Source organism: Symsagittifera roscoffensis, chromosome 4 (genome assembly GCF_963678635.1).
Source record: "Symsagittifera roscoffensis chromosome 4, txSymRosc1.1, whole genome shotgun sequence".
NCBI lineage: Eukaryota > Metazoa > Xenacoelomorpha > Acoela > Convolutidae > Symsagittifera > Symsagittifera roscoffensis.
This window is the reverse complement of record NC_087065.1, coordinates 6008878-6020933: the sequence shown is the minus strand read 5'-3', so window position 1 is coordinate 6020933 and position 12056 is coordinate 6008878. Positions and strand designations below refer to the sequence as shown.

General features: G+C 34.7%; 1 protein-coding gene and 16 non-coding genes across 17 annotated transcripts in view; all 17 read left to right on the top strand.

Moving 5' to 3' along the window:
* The window catches only part of LOC134844216 (uncharacterized protein F21D5.5-like), a 190112-nt gene that overhangs the window by 48693 nt on the left and 129363 nt on the right, over positions 1-12056 (top strand). The gene's annotated exons all lie outside the window — the stretch shown is intronic.
* Trnan-guu (transfer RNA asparagine (anticodon GUU)) lies at positions 249-322 on the top strand. The gene has a single exon. It is a non-coding gene; the product is annotated as a tRNA-Asn (tRNA).
* Trnan-guu (transfer RNA asparagine (anticodon GUU)) lies at positions 814-887 on the top strand. The gene has a single exon. It is a non-coding gene; the product is annotated as a tRNA-Asn (tRNA).
* On the top strand, positions 1380-1453 carry Trnan-guu (transfer RNA asparagine (anticodon GUU)). Its single transcript has one exon. It is a non-coding gene; the product is annotated as a tRNA-Asn (tRNA).
* Positions 2510-2583, top strand: Trnan-guu (transfer RNA asparagine (anticodon GUU)). Its single transcript has one exon. It is a non-coding gene; the product is annotated as a tRNA-Asn (tRNA).
* On the top strand, positions 3074-3147 carry Trnan-guu (transfer RNA asparagine (anticodon GUU)). Its single transcript has one exon. It is a non-coding gene; the product is annotated as a tRNA-Asn (tRNA).
* On the top strand, positions 3640-3713 carry Trnan-guu (transfer RNA asparagine (anticodon GUU)). Its single transcript has one exon. It is a non-coding gene; the product is annotated as a tRNA-Asn (tRNA).
* Trnan-guu (transfer RNA asparagine (anticodon GUU)) lies at positions 4772-4845 on the top strand. The gene has a single exon. It is a non-coding gene; the product is annotated as a tRNA-Asn (tRNA).
* Trnan-guu (transfer RNA asparagine (anticodon GUU)) lies at positions 5338-5411 on the top strand. Its single transcript has one exon. It is a non-coding gene; the product is annotated as a tRNA-Asn (tRNA).
* Trnan-guu (transfer RNA asparagine (anticodon GUU)) lies at positions 5904-5977 on the top strand. Its single transcript has one exon. It is a non-coding gene; the product is annotated as a tRNA-Asn (tRNA).
* Trnan-guu (transfer RNA asparagine (anticodon GUU)) lies at positions 6470-6543 on the top strand. The gene has a single exon. It is a non-coding gene; the product is annotated as a tRNA-Asn (tRNA).
* Trnan-guu (transfer RNA asparagine (anticodon GUU)) lies at positions 7600-7673 on the top strand. The gene has a single exon. It is a non-coding gene; the product is annotated as a tRNA-Asn (tRNA).
* On the top strand, positions 8167-8240 carry Trnan-guu (transfer RNA asparagine (anticodon GUU)). The gene has a single exon. It is a non-coding gene; the product is annotated as a tRNA-Asn (tRNA).
* On the top strand, positions 8732-8805 carry Trnan-guu (transfer RNA asparagine (anticodon GUU)). The gene has a single exon. It is a non-coding gene; the product is annotated as a tRNA-Asn (tRNA).
* On the top strand, positions 9299-9372 carry Trnan-guu (transfer RNA asparagine (anticodon GUU)). Its single transcript has one exon. It is a non-coding gene; the product is annotated as a tRNA-Asn (tRNA).
* Trnan-guu (transfer RNA asparagine (anticodon GUU)) lies at positions 9864-9937 on the top strand. The gene has a single exon. It is a non-coding gene; the product is annotated as a tRNA-Asn (tRNA).
* Positions 10430-10503, top strand: Trnan-guu (transfer RNA asparagine (anticodon GUU)). The gene has a single exon. It is a non-coding gene; the product is annotated as a tRNA-Asn (tRNA).

The following is a 12056-nucleotide window of genomic DNA, read 5'->3' as shown; positions in this document are numbered from 1 at the left end:
AAGATAAGGGCCCAAAATTCTTTTCTTTGTCATAACAGAACATCGATATGCCTTGAGTAAAAAATATTAACTTTTTAGTCCACTGCCAGCATAATGAATTGAGTAAATTTTAGTTAAGTATCTCAAAATCGTCCCCTTGTATGGGAAGCGAAACATTTGAAAAAAGAAACTGTTTTTGATGTCAATTCCCCTGCACAAATGTCAATTTACTTACATGATTGATTTTAAGGAGATTAGACAAACTTTCAGCTCTTGTGGCGCAATCGGCTAGCGCGTTCGGCTGTTAACCGAAAGGTTGGTGGTTCAAGCCCACCCAGGAGCCTGCCACTCCGAAAGGAGTAATCATGCATTTTTCCAAAGAAAGCAATCTTTTGTTTGTTTTAACCATGAAAGTAACAGACAGTGAAAACAAAGAAGAGTTTTGTTCCAAATAGAGGTTTTTAGGTGAAAATCGAAGAAATTAAATGTTTGTAAAAATTTAAATCGAAGCAAAAAACATGGACTTAATCGGTTCATAAATTGAAGAAAAAATCAACATAAAATTGGTTTGGTTTTAAGGTGAAGAAGATAAGGGCGCAAAATTCTTCGCTTTTTCATAACAGAACATCGAAAATGCCTTGAGTAAAAAATATTAACTTTTTAGTCCACTGCCAGCATAATGAATTGAGTAAATTTTAGTTAAGTATCTCAAAATCGTCCCCTAGTATGGGAAGCGAAACATTTGAAAAAAGAAACTGTTTTTGATGTCAATTCCCCTGCACAAATGTCAATTTACTTACATGATTGATTTTAAGGAGATTAGACAAACTTTCAGCTCTTGTGGCGCAATCGGCTAGCGCGTTCGGCTGTTAACCGAAAGGTTGGTGGTTCAAGCCCACCCAGGAGCGTGCAACTCCGAAAGGAATAATCATGCATTTTTCCAAAGAAAGCAAGCTTTTGTTTGTTTTAACCGTGAAAGTAACAGACAGTGAAAACAAAGAAGAGTTTTGTTCCGATTAGAGGTTTTTAGCTGAAAATCGAAGAAATTAAATGTTTGTAAAAATTTAAATCGAAGCAAAAAAACATGGACTTAATCGGTTCATAAATTGAAGAAAAAATCAACATAAAATTGGTTTGGTTTTAAGGTGAAGAAGATAAGGGCCCAAAATTCTTTTCTTTGTCATAACAGAACATCGAAAATGCCTTGAGTAAAAAATATTAACTTTTTAGTCCACTGCCAGCATAATGAATTGAGTAAATTTTAGTTAAGTATCTCAAAATCGTCCCCTTGTATGGGAAGCGAAACATTTGAAAAAAGAAACTGTTTTTGATGTCAATTCCCCTGCACAAATGTCAATTTACTTACATGATTGATTTTAAGGAGATTAGACAAACTTTCAGCTCTTGTGGCGCAATCGGCTAGCGCGTTCGGCTGTTAACCGAAAGGTTGGTGGTTCAAGCCCACCCAGGAGCGTGCCACTCCGAAAGGAGTAATCATGCATTTTTCCAAAGAAAGCAATCTTTTGTTTGTTTTAACCATGAAAGTAACAGACAGTGAAAACAAAGAAGAGTTTTGTTCCAAATAGAGGTTTTTAGGTGAAAATCGAAGAAATTAAATGTTTGTAAAAATTTAAATCGAAGCAAAAAACATGGACTTAATCGGTTCATAAATTGAAGAAAAAATCAACATAAAATTGTTTTGGTTTTAAGGTGAAGAAGATAAGGGCGCAAAATTCTTCGCTTTTTCATAACAGAACATCGAAAATGCCTTGGGTAAAAAAATATTAACTTTTTAGTCCACTTCCAGCACAATGAATTGAGTAAATTTTAGTAAAGTATCTCAAAATCGTCCCCTAGTATGGGAAGCGAAACATTTGAAAAAAGAAACTTTTTTTGATGTCAATTCACCTGCACAAATGTCAATTTACTTACATGATTAATTTTAAGGAGATTAGACAAACTTTCAGCTCTTGTTTATCATTCGGCTAGCGCGTTTGGCTGTTAACCGAAAGGTTGGTGGTTCAAGCCCACCCATGAGCGTGCAGCTGCAAAAGGAATAATTATGCATTTTTTTCCAAAGAAAGCAAGCTTTTGTTTGTTTTAACCGTGAAAGTAACAGACTGTGAAAACAAAGAAGAGTTTTGTTCCGATTAGAGGTTTTTGGATGAAGTTTGAAGAAATTAAATGTGTGTAAAAACTTAAGTCGAAGCAAAAAAACATGGACTGAATCTATTCATAAATTGAAAAAAATCAACATAAAATGGTTTGGTTTGAAGTTGAAGAAAATAAGAGCCCAAAATTCTTTTCTTTCTCATAACAGAACATCGAAAATGCCTTGCGTAAAATGTTTTCACCTTTTGGTTCCCTTTCAGCAAAATGAATTGAGTAACTTTTAGTGAAGTATCTCAAACCGTCCCTTAGTATGGGAAGCGAAACATTTGAAAAAAGAAACTGTTTTTGATGTCAATTCCCCTGCACAAATGTCAATTTACTTACATGATTGATTTTAAGGAGATTAGACAAAATTTCAGCTTTTGTGGCGCAATCGGCTAGCGCGTTCGGCTGTTAACCGAAAGGTTGGTGGTTCAAGCCCACCCAGGAGCGTGCAACTCCGAAAGGAATAATTATACATTTTTTTCCAAAGAAAGCAAGCTTTTGTTTGTTTTAACCGTGAAAGTAACAGACTGTGAAAACAAAGAAGAGTTTTGTTCCGATTAGAGGTTTTTGGATGAAGTTTGAAGAAATTAAATGTGTGTAAAAACTTAAGTCGAAGCAAAAAAACATGGACTGAATCTATTCATAAATTGAAAAAAATCAACATAAAATGGTTTGGTTTGAAGTTGAAGAAAATAAGAGCCCAAAATTCTCTTCTTTCTCATAACAGAACATCGAAAATGCCTTGCGTAAAATGTTTTCACCTTTTGGTTCCCTTTCAGCAAAATGAATTGAGTAACTTTTAGTGAAGTATCTCAAACCGTCCCCTAGTATGGGAAGCGAAACATTTGAAAAAAGAAACTGTTTTTGATGTCAATTCCCCTGCACAAATGTCAATTTACTTACATGATTGATTTTAAGGAGATTAGACAAAATTTCAGCTTTTGTGGCGCAATCGGCTAGCGCGTTCGGCTGTTAACCGAAAGGTTGGTGGTTCAAGCCCACCCAGGAGCGTGCAACTCCGAAAGGAATAATTATACATTTTTTTCCAAAGAAAGCAAGCGTTTGTTTGTTTTAACCGTGAAAGTAAAACTGTGAAAACAAAGAAGAGTTTGGTTCCGATGAGAGGTTTTTGGATGAAGTTCGAAGAAATTAAATGTTTGTAAAAACTTAAATCGAAGCAAAAAAAACATGGACTTAATCTATTCATAAATTGAAGAAAAAATCAACATAAACTTGGTTTGGTTTTAAAGTGAAGAAGATGAGAATCCAAAATTCTCTTCTTTCTCATAACAGAACATCGAAAATGACTTGAGTAAAAATATTAACTTTTTAGTCCACTGCCAGCATAATGAATTGAGTAAATTTTAGTTAAGTATCTCAGAATCGTCCCCTAGTATGGGAAGCGAAACATTTGAAAAAAGAAACTGTTTTTGATGTCAATTCCCCTGCACAAATGTCAATTTACTTACATGATTGATTTTAAGGAGATTAGACAAACTTTCAGCTCTTGTGGCGCAATCGGCTAGCGCGTTCGGCTGTTAACCGAAAGGTTGGTGGTTCAAGCCCACCTAGGAGCGTGCAACTCCGAAGGGAATAATCATGAATTTTTCCAAAGAAAGCAAGCTTTTGTTTGTTTTAACCGTGAAAGTAACAGACAGTGAAAACAAAGAAGAGTTTTGTTCCGCTTAGAGGTTTTTAGATGAAATCCGAAGAAATTAAATGTTTGTAAAAATTTAAATCGAAGCAAAAAAACATGGTTTTAATCTTTTCATAAATTGAAGAAAAAATCAACATAAACTTGGTTTGGTTTTAAAGTGAAGAAGATGAGAGCCCAAAATTCTCTTCTTTCTCATAACAGAACATCGAAAATGCCTTGAGTAAAAAATATTAACTTTTTAGTCCACTTCCAGCAAAATGAATTGAGTAAATTTTAGTAAAGTATTTTAAAATCGTCCCCTAGTATGGGAAGCCAAACATTTGAAAAAAGAAACTACTTTTGATGTTAATTCACCTGCACAAATGTCCATTTACTTACATGATTGGCTTCAAGGAGATTGTTTTTAATTTTAGCTCTTGGGGGGCAATCGGCTAGCGCGTTCGGCGTTAACCGAAAGGTTTGTGGTTCAAGCCTACCCAGGAGCGTGCAATTCCCAACTGAGCATTTAGGCGTTTTGTTCCAAAAAAAGCAAGCTATAGTTTCGTTTAACCGTGAAACTAACAAACAGTGAAAAAAAAGAAGAGTTTTGTTCGGATTAGAGGTTTTTAGATGAAAATCGAAGAAATTAAATGTTTGTAAAAATTTAAATCGATGCAAAAAAACATGGACTTAATCTATTCATAAATTGAAGAAAAAATCAACATAAACTTGGTTTGGTTTTAAAGTGAAGAAGATGAGAGCCCAAAATTCTCTTCTTTCTCATAACAGAACATCGAAAATGCCTTGAGTAAAAAATATTAACTTTTTAGTCCACTGCCAGCATAATGAATTGAGTAAATTTTAGTTAAGTATCTCAAAATCGTCCACTAGTATGGGAAGCGAAACATTTGAAAAAAAAACTGTTTTTGATGTCAATTCCCCTGCACAAATGTCAATTTACTTACATGATTGATTTTAAGGAGATTAGACAAACTTTCAGCTCTTGTGGCGCAATCGGCTAGCGCGTTCGGCTGTTAACCGAAAGGTTGGTGATTCAAGCCCACCCAGGAGCGTGCAACTCCGAAGGGAATAATCATGCATTTTTCCAAAGAAAGCAAGCTTTTGTTTGTTTTAACCGTGAAAGTAACAGACAGTGAAAACAAAGAAGAGTTTTGTTCCGCTTAGAGGTTTTTAGATGAAATTCGAAGAAATTAAATGTTTGTAAAAATTTAAATCGAAGCAAAAAAACATGGTTTTAATCTTTTCATAAATTGAAGAAAAAATCAACATAAACTTGGTTTGGTTTTAAAGTGAAGAAGATGAGAGCCCAAAATTCTCTTCTTTCTCATAACAGAATATCGAAAATGCCTTGAGTAAAAAATATTAACTTTTTAGTCCACTGCCAGCATAATGAATTGAGTAAACTTTAGTTAAGTATCTCAAAATCGTCCCCTAGTATGGGAAGCGAAACATTTGAAAAAAGAAACTGTTTTTGATGTCAATTCCTCTGCACAAATGTCAATTTACTTACATGATTGATTTTAAGGAGATTAGACAAACTTTCAGCTCTTGTGGCGCAATCGGCTAGCGCGTTCGGCTGTTAACCGAAAGGTTGGTGGTTCAAGCCCACCCAGGAGCGTGCAACTCCGAAGGGAATTATCATGCATTTTTCCAAAGAAAGCAAGCTTTTGTTTGTTTTAACCGTGAAAGTAACAGACAGTGAAAACAAAGAAGAGTTTTGTTCCGATTAGAGGTTTTTAGCTGAAAATCGAAGAAATTAAATGTTTGTAAAAATTTAAATCGAAGCAAAAAAACATGGTTTTAATCTTTTCATAAATTGAAGAAAAAATCAACATAAACTTGGTTTGGTTTTAAAGTGAAGAAGATGAGAGCCCAAAATTCTCTTCTTTCTCATAACAGAACATCGAAAATGCCTTGAGTAAAAAATATTAACTTTTTAGTCCACTGCCAGCATAATGAATTGAGTAAACTTTAGTTAAGTATCTCAAAATCGTCCCCTAGTATGGGAAGCGAAACATTTGAAAAAAGAAACTGTTTTTGATGTCAATTCCTCTGCACAATTGTCAATTTACTTACATGATTGATTTTAAGGAGATTAGACAAACTTTCAGCTCTTGTGGCGCAATCGGCTAGCGCGTTCGGCTGTTAACCGAAAGGTTGGTGGTTCAAGCCCACCCAGGAGCGTGCAACTCCGAAGGGAATTATCATGCATTTTGCCAAAGAAAGCAAGCTTTTGTTTGTTTTAACCGTGAAAGTAACAGACAGTGAAAACAAAGAAGAGTTTTGTTCCGATTAGAGGTTTTTAGCTGAAAATCGAAGAAATTAAATGTTTGTAAAAATTTAAATCGAAGCAAAAAAACATGGACTTAATCGGTTCATAAATTGAAGAAAAAATCAACATAAAATTGGTTTGGTTTTAAGGTGAAGAAGATAAGGGCCCAACATTCTTTTCTTTGTCATAACAGAACATCGAAAATGCCTTGAGTAAAAAATATTAACTTTTTAGTCCACTGCCAGCATAATGAATTGAGTAAATTTTAGTTAAGTATCTCAAAATCGTCCCCTAGAATGGGAAGCGAAACATTTGAAAAAAGAAACTGTTTTTGATGTCAATTCCCCTGCACAAATGTCAATTTACTTACATGATTGATTTTAAGGAGATTAGACAAACTTTCAGCTCTTGTGGCGCAATCGGTTAGCGCGTTCGGCTGTTAACCGAAAGGTTGGTGGTTCAAGCCCACCCAGGAGCGTGCAACTCCGAAAAGAATAATCATGCATTTTTCCAAAGAAAGCAAGCTTTTGTTTGTTTTAACCATGAAAGTAACAGACAGTGAAAACAAAGAAGAGTTTTGTTCCGATTAGAGGTTTTTAGGTGCAAATCGAAAAAATTAAAGGTTTGTGAAAATTTAAATCGAAGCAAAAAAACATGGACTTAATCGGTTCATAAATTGAAAAAAAAATCAACATAAAATTGGTTTGGTTTTAAGGTGAAGAAGATAAGGGCGCAAAATTCTTCGCTTTCTCATAACAGAACATCGAAAATGCCTTGGGTAAAAAATATTAACTTTTTAGTCCACTTCCAGCACAATGAATTGAGTAAATTTTAGTAAAGTATCTCAAAATTGTCCCCTAGTATGGGAAGCGAAACATTTGAAAAAAGAAACTTTTTTTGATGTCAATTCACCTGCACAAATGTCAATTTACTTACATGATTAATTTTAAGGAGATTAGACAAAGTTTCAGCTCTTGTTTATCATTCGGCTAGCACGTTTGGCTGTTAACCGAAAGGTTGGTGGTTCAAGCCCACCCATGAGCGTGCAGCTGCAAAAGGAATAATTATGCATTTTTTTCCAAAGAAAGCAAGCTTTTGTTTGTTTTAACCGTGAAATTAACAGACTGTGAAAACAAAGAAGAGTTTTGTTCCGATTAGAGGTTTTTGGATGAAGTTTGAAGAAATTAAATGTGTGTAAAAACTTAAGTCGAAGCAAAAAAACATGGACTTAATCTATTCATAAATTGAAAAAAATCAACATAAAATGGTTTGGTTTGAAGTTGAAGAAAATAAGAGCCCAAAATTCTTTTCTTTCTCATAACAGAACATCGAAAATGCCTTGCGTAAAATGTTTTCACCTTTTGGTTCCCTTTCAGCAAAATGAATTGAGTAACTTTTAGTGAAGTATCTCAAATCGTCCCCTAGTATGGGAAGCGAAACATTTGAAAAAAGAAACTGTTTTTGATGTCAATTCCCCTGCACAAATGTCAATTTACTTACATGATTGATTTTAAGGAGATTAGACAAACTTTCAGCTCTTGTGGCGCAATCGGCTAGCGCGTTCGGCTGTTAACCGAAAGGTTGGTGGTTCAAGCCCACCCAGGAGCGTGCAACTCCGAAAGGAATAATTATACATTTTTTTCCAAAGACAGCAAGCGTTTGTTTGTTTTAACCGTGAAAGTAACAGACTGTGAAAACAAAGAAGAGTTTGGTTCCGATGAGAGGTTTTTGGATGAAATTCGAAGAAATTAAATGTTTGTAAAAATTTAAATCGAAGCAAAAAACATGGACTTAATCTATTCATAAATTGAAGAAAAAATCAACATAAAATTGATTTGGTTTTAAGGTGAAGAAGATAAGGGCGCAAAATTCTTCGCTTTCTCATAACAGAACATCGAAAATGCCTTGGGTAAAAAATATTAACTTTTTAGTCCACTTCCAGCACAATGAATTGAGTAAATTTTAGTTAAGTATCTCAAAATCGTCCCCTAGTATGGGAAGCGAAACATTTGAAAAAAGAAACTGTTTTTGATGTCAATTCCCCTGCACAAATGTCAATTTACTTACATGATTCATTTTAAGGAGATTAGACAAACTTTCAGCTCTTGTGGCGCAATCGGCCAGCGCGTTCGGCTGTTAACCGAAAGGTTGGTGGTTCAAGCCCACCCAGGAGCGTGCAACTCGGAAAGGAATAATCATGCATTTTTCCAAAGAAAGCAAGCTTTTGTTTGTTTTAACCGTGAAAGTAACAGACAGTGAAAACAAAGAAGAGTTTTGTTCCGATTAGAGGTTTTTAGGTGAAAATCGAAGAAATTAAATGTTTGTAAAAATTTAAATCGAAGCAAAAAAACATGGCCTTAATCGGTTCATAAATTGAAGAAAAAATCAACATAAAATTGGTTTGGTTTTAAGGTGAAGAAGATAAGGGCGCAAAATTCTTCGCTTTCTCATAACAGAACATCGAAAATGCCTTGGGTAAAAAATATTAACTTTTTAGTCCACTTCCAGCAAAATGAATTGAGTAACTTTTAGTGAAGTATCTCAAATCGTCCCCTAGTATGGGAAGCGAAACATTTGAAAAAAGAAACTGTTTTTGATGTCAATTCCCCTGCACAAATGTCAATTTACTTACATGATTGATTTTAAGGAGATTAGACAAACTTTCAGCTCTTGTGGCGCAATCGGCTAGCGCGTTCGGCTGTTAACCGAAAGGTTGGTGGTTCAAGCCCACCCAGGAGCGTGCAACTCCGAAAGGAATAATTATACATTTTTTTCCAAAGACAGCAAGCGTTTGTTTGTTTTAACCGTGAAAGTAACAGACTGTGAAAACAAAGAAGAGTTTGGTTCCGATGAGAGGTTTTTGGATGAAATTCGAAGAAATTAAATGTTTGTAAAAATTTAAATCGAAGCAAAAAACATGGACTTAATCTATTCATAAATTGAAGAAAAAATCAACATAAAATTGATTTGGTTTTAAGGTGAAGAAGATAAGGGCGCAAAATTCTTCGCTTTCTCATAACAGAACATCGAAAATGCCTTGGGTAAAAAATATTAACTTTTTAGTCCACTTCCAGCACAATGAATTGAGTAAATTTTAGTTAAGTATCTCAAAATCGTCCCCTAGTATGGGAAGCGAAACATTTGAAAAAAGAAACTGTTTTTGATGTCAATTCCCCTGCACAAATGTCAATTTACTTACATGATTCATTTTAAGGAGTTTAGACAAACTTTCAGCTCTTGTGGCGCAATCGGCTAGCGCGTTCGGCTGTTAACCGAAAGGTTGGTGGTTCAAGCCCACCCAGGAGCGTGCAACTCGGAAAGGAATAATCATGCATTTTTCCAAAGAAAGCAAGCTTTTGTTTGTTTTAACCGTGAAAGTAACAGACAGTGAAAACAAAGAAGAGTTTTGTTCCGATTAGAGGTTTTTAGGTGAAAATCGAAGAAATTAAATGTTTGTAAAAATTTAAATCGAAGCGAAAAACATGGACTTAATCTATTCATAAATTGAAGAAAAAATCAACATAAAATTGATTTGGTTTTAAGGTGAAGAAGATAAGGGCGCAAAATTCTTCGCTTTCTCATAACAGAACATCGAAAATGCCTTGGGTAAAAAATATTAACTTTTTAGTCCACTTCCAGTACAATGAATTGAGTAAATTTTAGTTAAGTATCTCAAAATCGTCCCCTAGTATGGGAAGCGAAACATTTGAAAAAAGAAACTGTTTTTGATGTCAATTCCCCTGCACAAATGTCAATTTACTTACATGATTCATTTTAAGGAGATTAGACAAACTTTCAGCTCTTGTGGCGCAATCGGCTAGCGCGTTCGGCTGTTAACCGAAAGGTTGGTGGTTCAAGCTCACCCAGGAGCGTGCAACTCGGAAAGGAATAATCATGCATTTTTCCAAAGAAAGCAAGCTTTTGTTTGTTTTAACCGTGAAAGTAACAGACAGTGAAAACAAAGAAGAGTTTTGTTCCGATTAGAGGTTTTTAGGTGAAAATCGAAGAAATTAAATGTTTGTAAAAATTTAAATCGAAGCAAAAAAACATGGCCTTAATCGGTTCATAAATTGAAGAAAAAATCAACATAAAATTGGTTTGGTTTTAAGGTGAAGAAGATAAGGGCGCAAAATTCTTCGCTTTCTCATAACAGAACATCGAAAATGCCTTGGGTAAAAAATATTAACTTTTTAGTCCACTTCCAGCACAATGAATTGAGTAAATTTTAGTAAAGTATCTCAAAATCGTCCCCTAGTATGGGAAGCGAAACATTTGAAAAAAGGAATTTTTTTTGATGTGAATTCACCTGCACAAATGTCAATTTACTTACATGATTAATTTTAAGGAGATTAGACAAACTGTCAGCTTTTGTGGCGCAATCGGCTAGCGCGTTCGGCTGTTAACCGAAAGGTTGGTGGTTCAAGCCCACCCAGGAGCGGGGAACTCCGAAAGGAATAATTATGCATTTTTTTCCAAAGAAAGCAAGCTTTTGTTTGTTTTAACCGTGAAAGTAACAGACTGTGAAAACAAAGAAGAGTTTTGTTCCGATTAGAGGTTTTTGGATGAAGTTTGAAGAAATTAAATGTGTGTAAAAACTTAAGTCGAAGCAAAAAAACATGGACTTAATCTATTCATAAATTGAAAAAAATCAACATAAAATGGTTTGGTTTTAAGTTGAAGAAAATAAGAGCCCAAAATTCTTTTCTTTCTCATAACAGAACATCGAAAATGCCTTGCGTAAAATATTTTCACCTTTTGGTCCCCTTTCAGCAAAATGAATTGAGTAACTTTTAGTGAAGTATCTCAAATCGTCCCCTAGTATGGGAAGCCAAACATTTGAGAAAAGAAACTGCTTTTGATGTCAAATCACCTGCACAAATGTCCATTTACTTACATGATTAGTTTCAAATATATTCAACATAATTATAGCTCTTGTGGTGCAATCGGCTAGCGCGTTCGGCTGTTAACTGAAAGCTTGGTGGTTCAAGCGCACCCAGGAGCGTGCAACTCCCAACGGAAGATTTAGGCGTTTTGTTTCAAAGCAAAGCAAGCCATTGTTTCTTTTAACCGTGAAAGTAACACACTGTGTAAACAAAGAAGAGTTTTATCCCGATTAGAGGGTTTTGGATGAAATTCGAAGAAAATAAATGTTTGTAAAAACTTAACTCGAAGCAAAATTACATGGTTTTAATCTATTCATAAATTGAAGAAAAAAAATTGGTTTGGTTATAAGGTGAAAAAGATAAGATCCCAAATTTCTTCTCTTTCTCATAACAGATAATCGAAAATGCCTTGGGTAAAAGTTTTTAGTTTTTGGTCCGCTTCCAGCAAAATGAATCAGTAAATTTTAGTAAAGTACCTCAAAATTGTCCCCAGTATGGGAAGTCAAACATTTGAAAAAAGAAACTACTTTTGATGTTAATTCACCTGCACAAATGTCCATTTACTTACATGATTGGCTCAAGGAGATTATTCTTAATTTAAGCTCTTGTGGGGCAATCGGCTAGCGCGTTCGGCTGTTAACCGAAAGGTTTGTGGTTCAAGCCTACCCAGGAGCGTGCAACTCCCAACGGAAGATTTAGGCGTTTTGTTTCAAAGCAAAGCAAGCCATTGTTTCTTTTAACCGTGAAAGTTACACACTGTGTAAACAAAGAAGAGTTTTATCCCGATTAGAGGGTTTTGGATGAAATTCGAAGAAATTAAATGTTTGTAAAAACTTAACTCGAAGCAAAATTACATGGATTTAATCTATTCATAAATTGAAAAAAAAATTGGTTTGGTTTTAAGGTGAAAAAGATAAGATCCCAGATTTCTTCTCTTTCTCATAACAGATAATCGAAAATGCCTTGGGTAAAAATTTTTAGTTTTTGGTCCACTTGCAGCAAAATGAATCAGTAAATTTTAGTAAAGTACCTCAAAATTGTCCCCAGTATGGGAAGCCAAACATTTGAAAAAAGAAACTACTTTTGATGTTAATTCACCTGCACAAAT